This window comes from Drosophila busckii, chromosome 2L (genome assembly GCF_011750605.1).
Source record: "Drosophila busckii strain San Diego stock center, stock number 13000-0081.31 chromosome 2L, ASM1175060v1, whole genome shotgun sequence".
In the NCBI taxonomy this organism is placed as follows: Eukaryota; Metazoa; Arthropoda; class Insecta; order Diptera; family Drosophilidae; genus Drosophila; species Drosophila busckii.
In genome coordinates this window covers 17036680-17055682 of record NC_046604.1, presented here as the reverse complement: position 1 = coordinate 17055682, position 19003 = coordinate 17036680, and positions in this window count along the sequence as shown.

Genomic DNA, 19003 nt, shown 5'->3' with positions numbered 1-19003 from the left:
GGCATGAACAATGGATCACTTATATATATTGATTTATCTACATAAAGCAAACAGTTAATCTGAATTAATTTCGCTGAGTTACAGTTTTATCAGATTTTTAACTTTAACTTTAAACAAACGTTTTTTATTTATCAAGCAAAACAAAATGTTTTTACTTTGATATGAGTCTTAAAGTCAGAACATTCTTTATATAAATTTTTTTTCGTTAATTTGCAGCGCTTCACAGTTTTGGAAAATTGCAATAAAAAATGAATAAGCTGCATCGTTATTCGCATAACTCGCTCAAAATAACAGATGTTTCATGTTTTTACTGAATTTATGCTCTATTGTTACTAAAAAGTTGATATTAACAATTTGGCGTTTTATAGCTTTAAAATTTAAATCAAATATTTATTTATAAGAAATGAAGACAGCATCATTTTTGCAAAAATTTCCCACTTCCATAAGCTATAACTCAACGAGATGGTATTCGATTTTAGTTTTCTATGACTTGTTAGACTTGTGAGATGCTTCTGAGCCTTAAAGCTCTGAAATCGAACGCCATTTAGCTGAATTACGGCTTATAAACGTTAAAAATTTGTCAAAAATTTGTCTTGATTGTTCACTATTTTGATCATAACTTCGCCAAATAATTTTTGTATCACACATTTTTAGGCTTATTTTAATTGTGCTTTCTACGCAAACATAAGGACGTATAGAACAATTGATCGGATTTTTTTAGCTGAGTTATAGCTTTGCAAAATTTAAAATTAAGCAAAAAGTAGCTCTTTGGCGTTGGATTTAATGCCATAACTTTGTCAAAACAATTTTTTTATTGATCAAACTTAACAACATATGTTTATTTACAATCTCATGATTAAATTAAGCCAAACCACTCTTCAGTCCGATTTTTTTTGGCTGAGATATAGCCTCTCAAAGTTTGAAAATGATAAGAAATGAAGACGGCATCATTTTTGACAAAAATTTACAGGGGTTACATCACAATTTTTGCCAAAATAGCGAAAATTTTAAAACTTTCAAATTTGAATGCAGTTTTTTTCTCAGGTAACTCACGAGTCTAACGAGCCTTAAAACTTTAAAATCGTACAACATATTGCTGAGCTACAGCTTAACAAAGTTGCAAATTTCACAGAATTTTGCCTTTGTTTCTTTACTATTTTGTTTATAACTTTGCCAAATAAATTTTTATAGCTTACATATTTATACACATTTTTATTGTAATTGCAGCAGCAACATAAAATGGTATGAAACAGTTTTGTCAGATTTTTTTTAGCTAAGTTATAGCAGCTCAAACTTTTATATAAAAAAAAAGTAAGTTAGCAGCATTTGTTGTATTGCTTAACTTTAACAAAATAATTTTTTAAGTGTTCAAATACAACAGCATATGTTTATTAAGCAGCTCATAAATTAATTAAGTCAAAAATTAATTAATGCGATTTTTTTAAGCAGAGCTTAAAGCATGAAACTGATAAGAAATGAAGTAGGCAAATTCATTTTGCATAGCACTAAAGGCTACTTAAGCTACAAATGCTTGCTAAACTTGCTGCCTGCTGCAATCAACAACAAAATCACAAATTGTACTACTAAGCAAACAGGGCTATTAATTAAAGTTAATGAACATTTAGCTGGAAATTGACTAACAAAGCAAATATTGTTATGGCCCAAAGACTTGAAGTGCTATCTGCGACTGTCGATCGAGAGTATAAAGGACGTGTATAAAAGGAAGCACGTAATTCGATCAGGCATCATACGCATTACATAAGCAAGCATAAGCATAAGTGTATGGCCGTCTGTCTGTCTGTCTGTCTTGTAAGTTGGTATGACACAAAGCGCAGCCTTTTGCCAGGCCATGAAAGGCAACATAACAAATCCTTTGCTTGCCTTTATATAAAGTTGAGGCTTTGGCAGGCCTAACCCCAACACAAGCAGAAGCAGCAAGCAGCATGACACAAATGTGTCTTAAGCAGCAGCAGCAGGAGCAGCAGCAAGCAATGCAAAAGGTACGCCAAAGTTATGTGCTGGCTGCTTAGCCTCTCATAGCAGCGAGCAGAGAGCGGTGCGAGCTTTGTAGCTAAAAATGCAAATATTTGTAAAATATATGCGTGTAAAAATTGTTGTGCTCCATTATCCTTTTAACTGGATATGGCGAGCGCACACATGCGGGACCGTAGCCGAAGCCAGAGCCAAGGCAAATACCAGAAGCCATCAGCTAAGCAGGCAGATAACAGGCCAATCACTATGCTCCTAACTTTATACAAACACACACACACCTTGAAAGGTTCTAGGTTGTGATGCGGTGCGATTTTCACACACAACACACAGCTCCTAAGCCAGGTGCACTAAGACTTGACTGCACTAAGTACAGTGAAAAGCGCATTTTGTTTGCCTTTAACTTCAAGCAGAGTCAGCGGCAAGTTGTAAAATAAAGCAAAGCGTAAAAAAATTGCAATTCAAATAAAACCCGTGAGCATCACACACACACACACTCCAGTCTCTATTTCTAGTTTGGGTTTTGGGGCGCACCCACTCGCTTCGACAGTCAAGTTGGGTCAACTATGCAGCAGCTTACATGACTTTGATTTGATTTAATACACACACACACACATGCACACACATATGTGTGTATGCTGTATGTGTTAGTGCAGTCATATATGTGCTACAGATAGACAGTTATACGCCTCGTCGCATAATGTGTCACATTTCATTTGTTACGCTCAGCTGGCGTCGCAGTCAACGACAACGTCGCTATTGCTGTCTCGCTTGCGCTGCTATAAAAATGCACGTGCTAGCAGACGGACGGACAGACTGTAATACCAACTTACATATGTATGTCATATCTTATTTCTCATATGTGCAGCATCAATGCTTCTGCTTTGGCTTTTTATACACTTTGTTAATTTTTAGTAAAAATGCAAGGGTAGCTGAACATTGTGCTACAGTATGTTTCAGGCATGGTAGGCGTGGCAGATCTTCTATATAAACAAAAACCTAGTCGCTATAGCCATGTTGACTGTATACTGCAAGATCCGGTGACTATAAGACTACAGCTATCAAATTTGTTATATAGCCTCCTCTATTTACGTAGAAAATCAGCAGCAAGAACTCAGCGACTATACACGCTGCAGCAACCAGATTTTTTATATAGACTCTTCCATTTACGTAGTAATTTTTTATATTTTTTTATAGGCATATTCGACTGTATGAGCAGCAAGAACTCAGAAACTATAAGCGCTACAGCTATCAAATTTTTTATATAGACTCCTCTATTTACGTAGAAAATCTTTTATAATTTTTTATAGCCATGTTTGACTGTATGAGCAGCAAGAACTCAGCGACTATAAGCGCTACAGCAATCAGATTTTGTATATAGACTCCTCTATTTACGTAGTAAATTTTTATATTTTTTTATAGCCATGTTCGACTGTATGAGCAACAAAACCACGGAAACTATAAGAGCTACAGCTATTCAAATTTTGTATGTAGACTACTCTATTTACGTAGTAAATTCTTTTATATTTTTTTTTCCCACCCCACTTTTTCATAATATACAAAAATTAAACTATTTACGCCTACATTATCTACTGCAAGCTGAAAAACTATAAATCGTTAATCAAAGTGTATGTAACAGTTGCTTGCGCTCAACTATTTAAGACAGCGTCGTCGTTTTGGTTTTACGCTCTCACCACAAAAAAAAAAAAAAAAAAAAAAAAAAAAAAAAAAAAAAAAAAAAAAAAAAAAAAAAAAAAAAAAAAAAAAAAAAAAAAAAAAAAAAAAAAACAAAAAAAAAAAAAAAAAACAAACAAACCGTGCTTTCTCTGACAGTAGTCAATCAGCTGCTGCGATTGCCAGTCGTCATCATACTCGACATCGACATCGCGAATGATTTATGAGTCGTTGCTTTGTTGCTTTTATTGTGTTGTTGTTGTTGCTGTTGTTGTCTGTGTTGTTTGCCTGTTATTGCTCTTGTTATGCCGTTTGCTCTTTTGCCCCATAAATTCGCTTAAAGAAATTGAACTGTCACAGCTACCTTAGCTAGCAATCGTTTAATTTCATTCCTTTCAACTGTCCCACGTTCAACGTCAACTTCAATTTCAGCTGCGACTGCGATCAATAGCACAAAATACTTAACAAACAATTCTTTTGTTGACTTATTCATAAGCCAAAACTCATATGCCATTAATTTGAATGTTAACAAGCAAACAAACATTAAATGCTGCTGCTGCTGCTGCAATACTCGACGACATATAATTAGCACTAATTTGTTTCAGTAAAAACGTTAATGTACTTGGACTCAATAATAAATGATATTATGGGCCTGTCAGTCAGAACTAAAATAGGCAGTGACTTTAAATTAGACGCAGGCTTAAAGTTCAGAATTAAAAGTGAAGACTAACTTTGAATGGCAAGCATAAATAATTATAAGTTATTTTGTTGAAAGCAGCAAATGAGCGCTAAGAAAGTTGAGTGCGCGCTCTAAAGTAGGCAACAACAACAGTGACTTAAAGTTACTTTGAGCGCTTTCAAGAATTGAAGCTGCTTTTAAAATTGAAATAAATACTAATATTAATATAAGTAATCATTACTATAATAAATAATATTAATATAAATATTATTAATATATACGTATGCTTATGTATATATATCGCTGCTGTATCGAGTAACTCAAAGTAAGTGACTAACTAAATATGCAGCTGCAGAAAAAAAGTTTGAATTAATGAGCTGCTCTAAAATAGAAAATTAAAAACATGCATACACTTACATATTTGCGCTTAACTAGAAAGTCAACTCACAGCGCTTTCGCTAAGTGTATTATTTAAAGCAATTTTTAATGTATGCGCATAATTAGCTAAAACGTTTTAATATTTATGAGCATAACATATAATTAAAATTGATTTACTGTCTTGCCTATTGCCTAAAACAATACTTTGAAATTAATTGAATTTTTATGAGTTTATATTTAGGCGCAAATGATAAAATTTAATAGAGACTAGCAGCTAATGCTAGCAGTAAGTGAAAGCTGCAAAGGCACAAATGCGCACATTTGAAGTGGAGCCATAATTGCTGGCTTAGAGCCAGAGCGCGTGCTCTTTATGCTGACCTCACACACACACACACAAAGGCGCACACACACACACATGCGTGTGTAGTTGGCATATTAGCCATTCATAGAGCGCCGTTTATAGCGCGCGCTTTTGTCCAGTCAAAGAGTCGGCTGCGTAGCCTTTGCAATTCAAAGCAAAAGGTCCTTTGATTGATGGTTATTAATTTATTTGTTGTAAGAGGCTGAGCGCGAGCTCCAGTTCCAGTCGCAGTTGCTTAATAAAGATTTAGACATTGTGCGTTTGCTCCATTGTAGTTGCCACACACACAATGACAGTGAGCTACATAAATATACGCACATGTATGTTGCATTGATATGTCACTTAATCATTATACGCGCGCCTAACAAATACACAGCTTAGTCATAATTTGTTTATTAAATTAATGGCTAAAAATAAGCATTTCAACTGTGCCCGGCTGCACCTTAAAGGTCAAGCCAATGGGCCTAAATTCACTAATTACCGCCTGGCATGTGACTTATGGCCTTAAAAACTGTTGACGCGTTTGCGAGTTGGCCGCGAAATGTGGGCGCGGCAAATTTTAAAGGCTGTAAATTTCATAGAAAATATTTAAATTGATTAAAGAAATCAATTCAATATGGGCGTTATATAAAACAACAACAACAACAAATGTCAGCAGCTGCTGAAAAGCAGCGTGACTTACTTTTAGGCGTGTTGCTGTCTCAGTGTGTGTGTGTGTGTGACTGTGTTTAACCATAGATAATCAAATTTGGCACTAATTCACAGCAAACACGCAAAGCATAAATAAACTTGCCATACTCGCCGCTTTGCTGTCAATTTTTATTTTCGAGTTCTGTTTACAACCGCAACGTGACCAAAAATAAAATAAACAAAAGAAAAAAATGCAAATAGCAAACAAAATTCAAATTATTTAACAAAATATTAATACACTTGCTGCTGTAACAAAAGCAAATAAAATATTATAGCAATAAAATAATTCCAACTGCCGTTAGTTTAGATTTTTGAGCAGACGCATTCGCTTTTGTTAAAAAGCAAATAGAAAATTAAATAAATCAATTGAGAAAACCTTCCAGTTGGCCATGGCCAAGTTTATCATCAATGTAACAACAGCTGATGGGGCTGCCAACTCGCTGCAAATATATGCGCTATAGAAATACGTTAAATGAGCAGTTACAAATTTAAATAAAACTATAAAGAGCCAAAGAATTTAAAAGAATATAATTTTAATATTAAATATTGTTATATAATAAAATTAGAAAATAAAAGCTGTGAAAAATGCATACACTTTAATTTAAATATTAAATATATCAAAAAGATTACAAAAATAGAAATTTAAATATAAACTCAAAAGAAATTTCAAACTAAATATTAAATATTATAAAAGATTAAAACAGAAATTTAAGTACAAACCTGTAATAGTTTCAATATCATTTTAAATATTAAATATCTTAAAGAGATTAAAAATTGTGCCCTCGAGCTTCATTATTTTGAGACTTACATATGGAATAGAAATTTAAATATAAACTCACATAATAGAATAGAAAAATTCAATATAAATATTAAATATTATAAAAGATTAAAATATAAATTTAAGTATAAACTCATATAATAGAAAAAGAAATTTCAAACTATATATTAAATATTATAAAAGATTAAAATAGAATTTTAAATATAAACTCATATTATAGAAAAAGAAATTTCAAACTAAATATTAAACCTTTAAAATATTAAAATAGAAATTTAAGCACAAACCCGTAATAGAATTAAGTACATTTTAAATATTAAACATATTAAAAGATTAAAAATTGTGCTCTGCAAATCTTGAGAATATCATGAGCTTCATTATTTGCTGCTGCTGCCTACTTATGAACCTAACTGGAACCGCATCGCTTTATAAAGCCGCCAGAGCAGACCAGACCAGGACCCGAGCAATAATAATAGAGAGCATAAAAAGCAATTGCCTGGCCAGACAGCAGTGCAAAGTTCATAAAGGATTTGCTATAGCATATACCCTCCTTTATTCATATCGAAAATGGCAAAAGCAACGAGAGTGCGACAACGTTGATGATGACGACGATGACGACGACGACGACGACAGCTGCCTGCCAGCCTGCCAGCCAGCACGACTGCTTGCCTAACCAAAAAAAAAAAAAAAGAGAGAGAAAAAAACAAATTGAAAATGGCGAACAATGAACATGCAAGTGGAAAAGCGAACAAGCTAAATAAAAGCGAATGAAAAAAAAGCGACGACGAGGAATTGAAAAATGCTCAGGCTATGAGGCTATGGCTCATTTAAAAGTGCATGCTAAAAATTTGCATGCCAAACTGGCTGGTTGGTTGGCTGGCGCACATGGCGTATGAGTAACATACTCCAAATAGCTCAAAACAACGTACAAAACTGCAGAATTATGCGCAAAATCCAAAAGCATAACAATAATTTGCTGCAAGCGAAACATAACATAAAACATAAACACACAGATACGAACACACATACACATACAAGTGCAATGGGCACTAAACTTGGGCGTTGTAGTTTGTCGCCTTTCCGCCCCAGTTAGCCGCCGCCGCCGTCGCCTGTCATTTTGGTTTATTGACTTTGGCAAATAGTTGGCGGCTCAGGTAATAACATCAATGCAGTTGCCATTTTTTGCCACGCCCCCCCGCCCAGCAATGCACGACCGTCGGCACCCCAAGCGTCGTCCACTGGGCGCAAACATTAAGCCAAAGAATTATTATAATGTGATTATTATTATGATTATGCGATCGTTATCGTAAATAATTTTCAATGCGGCGCGTGTGCTTAGACATTCGACGTGAGGGCCACAAGGCAACAAAATGAAAGGAGCAGCGGCAAAAAATAATAAGCAAAGTTATGGAAATTTTTTGCGAAACGCTTTGAGCTGCAGTCGCTATAAAGAAAGTTACGCTACGTTGTTATGACAAAAACATGGAAAATGAAACTATTGGACAGCGAAATTATCACATACTATGTCAGCTTGTTAGCCAAGCCGAAATGTATGCAACAGTTCATAAAATACAAAAGCGAATGAGGGGAGCGCACTGAGCACTGAGCAGCTCATAATAATTTTTGTATGAAAACGTAGCTAGGAAACGAACGAACTATGCAAATGCAAATTAGATGAGCATAAAAATGAGAATGTGACAAAGGCGCTGGCGTTGCGCAAAGGCGTGCAGCACTTAGCCAATGAGTGCGGCATGCTACACACTGCAGCACACACACACACACACACACACACACATAGATGTGTATAGATAGCAGCGCCATAATACATTTCTTTATGCCAGGCATAGACCAGTTGATGGCAGCAAGATAAGCGTAGATCAAAAGGAAATGCGTGCGCCAGGCATAAATCATTTGAAAAGGAGTCTAAAGCAATGCACTGGCCTGAACTTAAAGGCTGTAAGCAACAAAATTTAGAGCAACGACTAATTAAATAAATTGTAGCCACACCTGCTGTAGCTGCTACTTCAATCTAAATGAATTGAGTGCTAAGCTCAATGCATTTTGCAATCAGACCAAGGATTAATTCTTTTTTATATGCTAGCAACATGAAACTGTCGTCGCCATTAGGCTAGACAGCTAAACATGCTATGCGTATGCTTGTACACAGCGAGAAATTTAGTAGCAAAAGTTAAATTAGGGAAGCAATGAATTTGATTGAAACAATTACAAACAAAACTAAAGATAAATGAAATATGCAGTAAATTTGTATGCTAATTTTTAATGCAGCTCTTTAAAAAAAAATAAATAATATATTTATACAATATAATTAATTTAAATGCAAAGCTTGTTACAAATACAAACGAAACTGAAGACGCTTTAAATAAATGTAAATAAAAATGAAGCTAATTTTTAAAACAATTTAAAGCGCCTGCTAGCTTAGTTTAAAAAATATGCAACATGCTATTAATAATTTATATACAAGCAAAATAATTATAAGTAAATGTTGCTTGCCTTGCAATAGAATTAAATATAAGAAATAAATAATATAATAAATTTAAATGCAAAGCTTGCTACAAATACAAATGAAACTTGTAAGACGCTTTAAATAAATGTAAATAAAAATGGAACAGCAAATTTTTATGCTAACTTTTAATGCAGCTTGAAGTGACTGCTGTCTATTAGCTTTGTATTAATATATAGCACAAAATGTGTTTAAATAAATAATTTATAATTATACAATATAATAAATTTAAGCTTCATACAAATACAAACGAAATTAATAAGACGCTTTAAATAAATCGAAATAAAAATGTAGAACAGAAGAAGCAACTTATGCTAACTTTTAAAACAATTTAAAGTGTCTGCTAGCCTGTAAGCTTAGCTTAAAATATAAGCAACAAGCTATTATTAATTTATATACAAGCAAAATATTTATAAGCAAATGTTTTATGCATTGCAATAGAATTAAATATAATAAATAACATTTATGTTATTAGTTGAAGCCTACAAATATTTTACAGTGCTTACACACATATGTGTGTGTGTGTGTGCGTCCTTCCGCGCAGCAAAGGCAACGACAAGCAGCGAAGCATCGTCTAACTAATCGCCTAATGGTCACTTTGCAGATAATTACCAAGGCTTACAGTTGCTTCTAGGATTAGCTGGCGCGGCGAAAAAGGAAAAAACTCTTGCAACAATTCCCAGCTCAAAGCTGGACAGCTAGTATGCGCCCAGCTATGTTCATATCAAAAGGGTCATAACTTAGTAGTCGAAGCAAACGCAACCAGCAACTGAGCTTCAATGACAAAATGAGTGTTGCTGTCAAGCTGCCGCTGCCTCTGCTTCTTCTTCTTACCCCCACTTCATCTTGTTAACGGGTGTTAAGTTCTTTGGGCAAGACAACTGCCAGCTGTGCTGCTGCTGTTGAGTCCAATTAGCTTATATTAGGACTTTGGCATGGTTTAATTAACTGAAGCGCTCAGTTGTATGCTATAGAAAATTATTTACATATATTGCGCCCCAGCAGCAGCCTCAAGTTAAAGCTCAGCGCATTTAGGACGCATCTAATGGCTGTAAATCAAGTTCGACAAGCAACAAGCAGCAGCGCAATAAAGCAGATCGGGCCAAGCTAACCAAAAATGCTAAAGCAGCAAATAAGTTTTGAGTTAAAGCTAAAGTGCGAATACGCTTGCAAATTAAGCAAAGGTTTTATGAAAGAGAAAATAAGTAAAGTATTACAAAATATATATAATATATATCGAAATAAACTATAACACTTTGAATAGTTATAATTTTAAATATATTTATATTTATATATTAAAGAATTAAATTATAAATAACACAGAGAAAGCAAATAAAGTTAATAAATATACAATAATATAATATATGGGAATACAATATAACACATTAATAATAAATTTATTTATTTAATATATTAAGAATTAAAATATTTTTATAAATTTTTTATATATAATGGACAAAGTTATTAGCTTTTATAAAAGAGAAAGGAGCAAAGAATTGTATGCGATAATCATGAAACATAAATTAACTGAATAAATATACATTGAAATGTTATTTTAAATAATAATAATATTATATAAAATAATAACATTAAATTTTTTATATATTTTGCTATGCTGTCTGTTTTCAAGTTTTTTGTTCACTGATAACATTTATAATGAATACTCTAATATTTATTTATATTTTAATAAACAATAAGTAACTTGAGTTTGTAAACATATAATGATTTTATATAAGTTTTATGTAGTCATCATTTTCAATATATTTATATAATACAAATAAAGTATTTTTTGTTGGCACAAAGTTTATTAATCTTTTATTTAATGTGCACTTTTAGTAAACAATACATTTATATTTAAATAGATATTATACAAATTAATTTCAATTAACGATAAACAAACATAAGTTTGAATAAACAGATTATGATTTCATATAAGTTTCAAGTATTCAACGTTTTCAATAAATTTTTATTTTTATTGGTCAAACGTTACATAATTTAATTTTAAATATATAACATATATTTATTTATTTGGCCATAATTAACTAAAGCATTAAACATTAAAAAAGGTGAAACAAAATTAATTAAAATTTTTTTACATATTGCTGTTGCTATTTTCGACTTGTCTGCAGACTTTTGGGCATTGTAATTTACTAAATTTTGTCTTTATGCTGCATTAAATTAAAATGTGCTATATAGAACAGATTCCTTATGCTTTGCATTGCTTTACGCTTTTACGCTTTCTTAACCTGGAGAGCTGCTCATATTTACTTAAGATTCGCTCTCGCTCAGCTGGCAAAACGCTTGGAAAAACTTGTATTACCCTCTCAGCCCAAAGGTAACAACAATAAAACTTTTTGAACTTTGTGCGTTGCTTTGTTGCTTTTGCTTTTGCTTTTCGTTTTGGGCTGCAGATGCTGCAGGCGTGAGAATGTGGACACGGCGTGGCTCTTACCTCTGTGGGTTGTTGGGCTTGGGCACAAAAGCAAACAAGGCACACGCCGAAAAACTCGCTCGCTGGCAAAACGCGAACTACTCCAAACAACAACAACAACAACTGTGTGCAAAGTGGACTTGAAAAAGTTGGCACCAGCACTTGAGCGGCAGCAGCATGTGTAATAAAGGTTATTTATGTATATTTTATCGCTTATCCCCACCCCAACCCACACTCCAAGTTCAAATTGGCTGTGCGTAACTTTTGAGTAGTTTTAGCTGTGGCTAAGATTTATATTTGGCTGCAGCTACGAAATAGCAATTAGATCTATCGCTCTCTCGCTCGCTCTGTGTGGCATGAAAAGTAGCCCATATATATGCTAATGGCTGCAGCGCCACAAAGTATGCAGCGCAAATAGCAAAGCGACAGGCCAAATTGCATTTCTCGTTTGTGTGTGTGTGGTGGGCGCAAAGGCCGAAATCTCATTACAAAGCGCGCGCCCAAATAGCGCGAAATTAAAATGCAAAAAAGAATGAAAAGTGTGCACACAGGGTGTGCAGTGTTCGCTTTGACAGGGTGTAGCCGCAGCAGCAGCAGCAGCGGATGTAATAAGTGATAAAACGGATGACAAAGCGCACGCCCACAAAAAAAAAAGGCGTAGCCCGCCCACGGATACGGATGCGGATGTGCATGCAGCCCCCCAGAGCAAAGAACTATTGCCAAGCTAATCGCGTCCTGATGTGACGTGACGTGACGAGTGCCAAAAGTTGCGCCCCCGCCCCCGCCCACGCCCACGCCAACGGCAGTGGCTACATTCCAATTGACATGCAGCAATCGACCGACCTTTATTAAAAACTTTTACTCTGGCTCCCACGCAATTTTCATTGCATATCCCTTGCGCTAATGATACCCTGTCAACAATTTTGGAAAGAGTTGCTTGAGAGCTATAAATGTTAACATAACTTAACATAGCATTATTGCTCTTGCAGTCTTAACATAGAAATTTAAATGTTAATATTGAAATAAGTTGATGATAAAGAGCAGAAAGTCTAGCGTTGATAATACGCTGCCATGTTAATAACATAAACAAGAGCATAGCCTTAACATAGCATAACAAAGCATAACATAACATAAAACTGTTAGTAACATAGACATAAAGCATAACATTGAAGCGCCTATGATAAAATTAACAAAGCTAAAAGAAAAAGAGAACAAATTTAAATAAAAGCGAGTCGAAGCGAAAGATTAAAAATTAAAATTTGTAGCTAACATAATCGAGAGCTTAGCCTTAATATAACATAGCAAAGTATAACATAGCATAAAACTGTTAACATAGCCATAAAGCATTAATTGCGCTCTTAACATTGATGGGCTTTTGATAATATTAACAAATATAAAAGAAATGAAGAACAAATTTAAATAAAAGCGAGCCTAAGCTAAAGATTAATAATAAAGACTTGTAGCTATGTTAATAACATAGACTAAAGCACAAATGTAACATAACATAGCAACAAATAACATAAAATACAACTGTTAGCAAGCTGCGCTTCAAATATAAAAAATCATTGCAAATTAAAAAAAAAAATCAAATATAAAATAGCAAAATATTAAATTAAATTTAAATTGTATTAAGCAAAACTAACTTACATTTTTGGTATAAATAGGTATTATTGCTTTAAAAAAATTCATAGCATATATAAAAGTCAAGCATGTGAAACTTTAGTTAACCACACTTGAATTTTCTTTGGCTTTTCTATTTGTTTTTTTGTGTGTTGGCCCCTGGCTCGCAAAAGAAACGCTGCTCAAGACGTAAGCTCTATATATGGCATGCCACTCCCAACGCCCAGCCCCTGAGGCTGCCAACCAATAGCAAAATGTTTGTTTGTGGCAAGCGGCAGTTGTCGTCGTCGTTCTTCAATTCCAGCTGCTGCTGCTGCTGCTGCTCCGGCTGCTAGCCAAGCTGGCGATGACAAAAGCTTATTGACAGATTATTCAACCGTTGGCACATATTGCCGCCATAGTTTGCCACCAAACGGGGGCAGCAGCAGCAGCAGCAATAACAATAGCAGCCAAGCTGAAACGTCAAGCGAGCGAACGAGAGCTACAAATCAACGACGCTGATGCTGATGCTGATGCTGATGCTGGGCGAACAAATCGACAAGCGATTCAAGCAAAATAATTAAAAAAGTTGGCAATATTAAAACTGAAGCGTCGATACGTTTGCCAAATGCGACCAGAGCAAGCGAGCATTGCCACATTCTGTTGCAAGACGTCGCAGCAGCTGAGAAATACTAAACTATATAAATTTAAATTAAAAAAAGAAGAAAAAACAAAACAAGTGCATATAACTTTATTTTAATAATTGAAAATATTTTACATGATTACAAATTTATTTTATATAACTAATTTATAACCATAAAATGTATTTTCAGCTTATAAACTTTAATATATAGTTTATAAATATAAAATGGATTTATATAATGTGCATAAGCTACATAAAAATATTAATTATATATCAATTAATGAATAATAAATTTTATTTTACATTTTGTAAGCTAAAATTATTTTCAATTATAGTACATTTATTTATTATATAACAATATTTATATAAAAATTGTGTTGTAACATTTATTTATAATTTTAATATTAAACTATTAAGTAATATAAAGCAAAAGCTACCCAAAACTTCATAATAAACAGACGCAGCAAACTGTACGTATACTTAATTTATATATTTTATTGCATGCGTGTTTGACGTATACTTAATTTATACATTTTATTCTATACTTTTTTGGCGTATACTTAATATATATATTTTATTGCATGTTTGTTTGACGTATGCTTAATTTAAATTTTTTGTGTAAATTTTAAGTTTAATTTAATATGCAGCTCTTCTAAATTCAGCTGAGCAACTGCTGCTTAAACTCGCAGCTGCTGCTGTCTAAACAATAGACAGTCTGTTCGTCCGTTCGTCTGTCTGTCTGTCTGACATGCGTAGAGTATAAGCAAATCGTTGGCATTGCTACGCTTTGGCTTTGGGCTGCTGCTGTGTGTGATAATCGGTCAATTGCTGCGGACACAAAGCGTCAAGCGTCAGCAACATGCTGTGCCCCTTGATGCTGCTGCTGCATGCCACAAATATTTATATACAGCCAAAGACTATACGCTATATATATAATATATATATTTTTATATGTGCGCAACGCCCACGCGCGCACATTTTATTGGCAGCAAGCGCTGCTGGAAACATTTTTACTTTACTTATTGCAACAACAACAACAAAAACAAAAACAATATAATATATATACCTATAATATTTAAGTGTTTGCGCTTACTTTTCCATATAGCGTTGGTTTATTTGCGCAGCTGCCGCTTGAGTGTGGGCCAAATGTAGTTGCAGTTGCAGCTTGTAGAGCGAGGGGGGTGGGTGGGGTGGCAGATCTAATAAGCATTAGGCGCATGCACAACACTAAAAGGCCATAGATTCCAACCGCAGCAGCAGCAGCAGCAGCAGCAAGCAATGCAAACCAAAGCCGACAAACAGAAATAATAATAAAAAGCACATAAATGAAAAGAACAAACGAAGCTGCTAACCAAAAGCAGTTGAGAGTTGAGTTGGGCGTGCTGCTGACCAAAGTAAAACCAAAAAAACCAAAGCCCAGAGAGCAAGAACCAAGAGCGAGTGAAAAACAAATCAAGTTGAAGTTTTCTCATTTCCATAACTAATGCAAAAATCCAATTTCTTATGCAAACATAAAATTTTCCACTCGCAATGCTCAGGCGACAGCACGGAAAAGGGATTGAATGGTGGGGGGTAGGGGGGGGTGAGTCTACGTGCATGCATACTATAAAATTCAGGTCAAGCAAACCATAAAATCATTCATCATTTTCGTGTAAGTGTTGCCACACACACACAGACACAGCTACAGACACGCAGCTAGCGGCCAAGCCTTTATACACACATGTGTGTGTGTGTGTGTGTGTGTCTGTCGTTTGGGCTAAGGTTCTGTGGTGGCTTTAAAAACGGCCGACGTTCGCATTCCTGCAATAAAAATCAAGAAAGCAAAATACTCAACGCCAACAGCAACAAACACACACACACACACACGCATGCACATAAAACAAAATAATAATAATAATAATAATAATAATAAAGCGTCAGTATGTGCTGCTGTGCACTGCGTGTGTGAGCGAGACAGCTATACAGTCAGCAGCTCTTACATTTGCATAGCGCTAGCTACAGCAAAAGCTATGCCCACTCCTATGTGTGTGTGTGTGTGTATTGGTGTGTGGCAAGGGATAAGTGTCAAAAGAATTTGACAATGCGCTCGTTTCGATTTCGTTGTTGTTGTTGTTGCATTTGTTTGTTTGTTTGCTTGAGGTTACTGCCTAGGCAATTTCTTTTGCTTCTGCTGCTGACGCTGCGCATTTTATTTGTACCAGAATTTATTATATGTCTACCTTAGTGCGTATTCGAACGTCTCTTTGCTTTTTGAATGGCCTTCAATTTTATGGCGTCGCTTTATTTGATTTAATCTTAATTGCGCGCAAGTTCGAGCAGCAGGCGCATCTATAAGTTAAGCATACGCAGCGTGTGTGGCCAATAAAAAGTCGTAATATAATTTTATTTGTTGTCTGGAGTGTTTAATAAATTGAATTAGCTGCTACAGTCGCTGCCTGACTTGGGCTAATTGCGCGCGCTGTATTGCTTTGAACTATTTTAGATTGCGTATACCACATGGTTGCCCATGCAATTATTTTATTAGAACACAAAGTGCCTTTGATTGCCGCTGAAGCTAAAACCACAAGCTCAGACACAGGCTGCCTGAACTGTGAAAATATGAAATGAAACGCGCGTGTGTTGAGTGCAAGGACCTACCCAAAAATTTTAACCGCTGCGCTGATGATGCCAGTAATTAAACGAAAAATGTGTAACCCCCCGCCCTAGAGAAAATACTTGAGAATTTTGCGGTACAAAAATTCAATTAATTTTCGGGCAACGCACAGACAAAAGGCAGAGGCCAAGCTCGAGCTCTGGCGCTCGCTTTCACTCTGTTTGTGGCATTGTCGTGTGTCTTGCTTGCGGTTAGCAAAACTATAATAAATTATGCTACGACATGCGCTTGTTTGGTCTACGAGCGGCGCTCTCTTGATTAGCATGGCAACAGCCAACAGCAGCCAGCCGCATTCTTTGCTGGCTAACACAACAATGTTGTCCCAAAAAACAAAAAGAAAAAGCAAAAAACGCTCGCTCATATTAAATAAATTGCTTTTCAGCCGCTTGTAGCTCACATTACCGCACCTCCACTCCCCACCCCCTTGCGTTTTGTTTGAAGTTGGCGCAAATTAGTTGCTAGCAAAATCTCATTACACAGCAATATCGACAACAGCAGCTCTAAAAAATTAAGTTATCAAGTTGTGTGTGTCTGTGTGTGTGCAAAACTATATAACATAATTGCTTTATTTTGTTACACAATTAACTGTGTGTGTGTGTGTGTGCAACTTTTGCCTTCAACTTTGCACTGATTGCTGCTGCAAATATGAAAAGCAATAAAACTTCACACACAGCCTTGAGTATGACTAATGACTCCTCGGCAGCTTCAATTGCTTACATATTGGCAACTCAAACTAGGATATTGATATCTAGGCTATTTTTAGTCGCGCAGCTGTCAAAATTGATTGCCGTATACGTAATATATATTTTTAGGCTGCGCTTTTTGCTGTCAGTCCAAGCATAATAAGCAACTGTAGCTACGCAGTTATTGATTATGCGCAGCAAATAAATGTGCGTATACTTAATATGTGTTTTTTTCAAGTTAATTGTGGCACAAATTAGTTTTAGCGCAGCTTTAATTGTGCATAAAATGCAAAATGCAACTTTTCTTTTAATTAATAATTCATTTCCGCCAATAACTTCTGCCAACTTTGCAGTCTACGAGTTAATAAGCTAATGCTGCGAACTAAAAATTGTTTGTAGTGCACTTAAAGCTTCTTTAATTAGCTTTTAATTGCTTCTAATAAAACAATAGACAGTGCTTTGTTTATTAAGCTGCTTATAAATGTCAAAGCAGTTGCAAGATTTGCGTAGTTAAATAAATTATAGAAATAAAAACATTGATATGTGAAATTTTTTAAGATGCATTTTAATGTTTAGCAAAGTCTTATAAATCTACAAAAATGTTTACAAGAAGATTTACTTAATTCAAAATTGTTTAGAATTTTTTGTTTAGATTCTAGCCACAGAAATTATATTATTTGCATTATATTTATATAAATATTTATTTATTTTATTTTATTATACAAACTAATATAATAACTAAAAGTGGTAAGTGCTAGCTACTAAGGCCATCGACTAAAATAAATATATAAAATTTGTTTTTGTTTAAAGCTGAGTTATTTATTTAATCAACTATCAAGATCTGCCAAGTATAAAGAAGTCTCCAATCTTGCTTGATTAGCTATATATATAGTAAATAAATATGTGCAGCTTTTATTTAAAAAACAATGTTGCTTGCTTACCTACATATATAGTAAAAAAAATATGTGCAGCTTTTATTTAATAAATAATTAATTTATAATGTTTGAATTTTGAAGACTTATCGCTTAGCCTAAACTTATTTAAACATTATAGCTACTATTTTAACTATTAATACTGCAGTTTGCATATTTATAACGCTATTTACTATTATTAAAGTATAAAGCATAGCAATTAAATGAAATTGCTTATCTTTAAACATTGCTAACTACTTATAAGGTTGTCGACTTTTAAACTTTAGCATTAGAACAATTAATTTGCAAATGCAAAAATCAAACAGCAATCAAAAAAACACTTGAACGCTGAAGTCTGTAAGCGAAACGCAGTGCGCCGTCATAATTAACAGGCACTTGATAAGATTCGGTGTAGTGTGGCCACTTGTCAGCCTGTGGCTCAAGCTGCCGTCGAAGCTGAAGCCCAAGCCGACTAATGCCACGCAACGTTGCAAAGTTGTCGCAGCTTTTGCTTAACAAATTGGGTAGACAAGAGTGTGTGTGTGTGTGATGTGTGTGTGTAAGATTAAGCCCAAAATGAGGCTGCTGTACTTAGCTGCTGCTTGTGCTACGGCAACGCGGCAAGCACTTCACGCATATGCAAAATATTTAAGTGCAAGTCGGCAAAGAGCAGAGCAAAGTGACGCCGCCCGCTCCGCAACGCGCTGGCACACAAAAATGTTAAGCTGCTTCTTCCTTGGCAGCTTTCATTTCGAGTGCTGCACAAACATTTGCACAGTCAAACGGCGCGAACAGCAGCAGCAGCAGCCGCCCCAGCCCCAGACTTAGCCCCAAAATGTATGCAGCATATAATTATTGATGTAGTGCTGAGGCCTTCAGCTGCAGCAGCAGAGGAAGCAGCAGCAGCAGCGATGAGTACACTAGACTACACACACTGCACTCAACTTTTGCTAGTTAATGCTGTTAGCAGGTGCTCGAGACATTTGCATATGTTTGCGGTTCATTGCGAGTGCGAA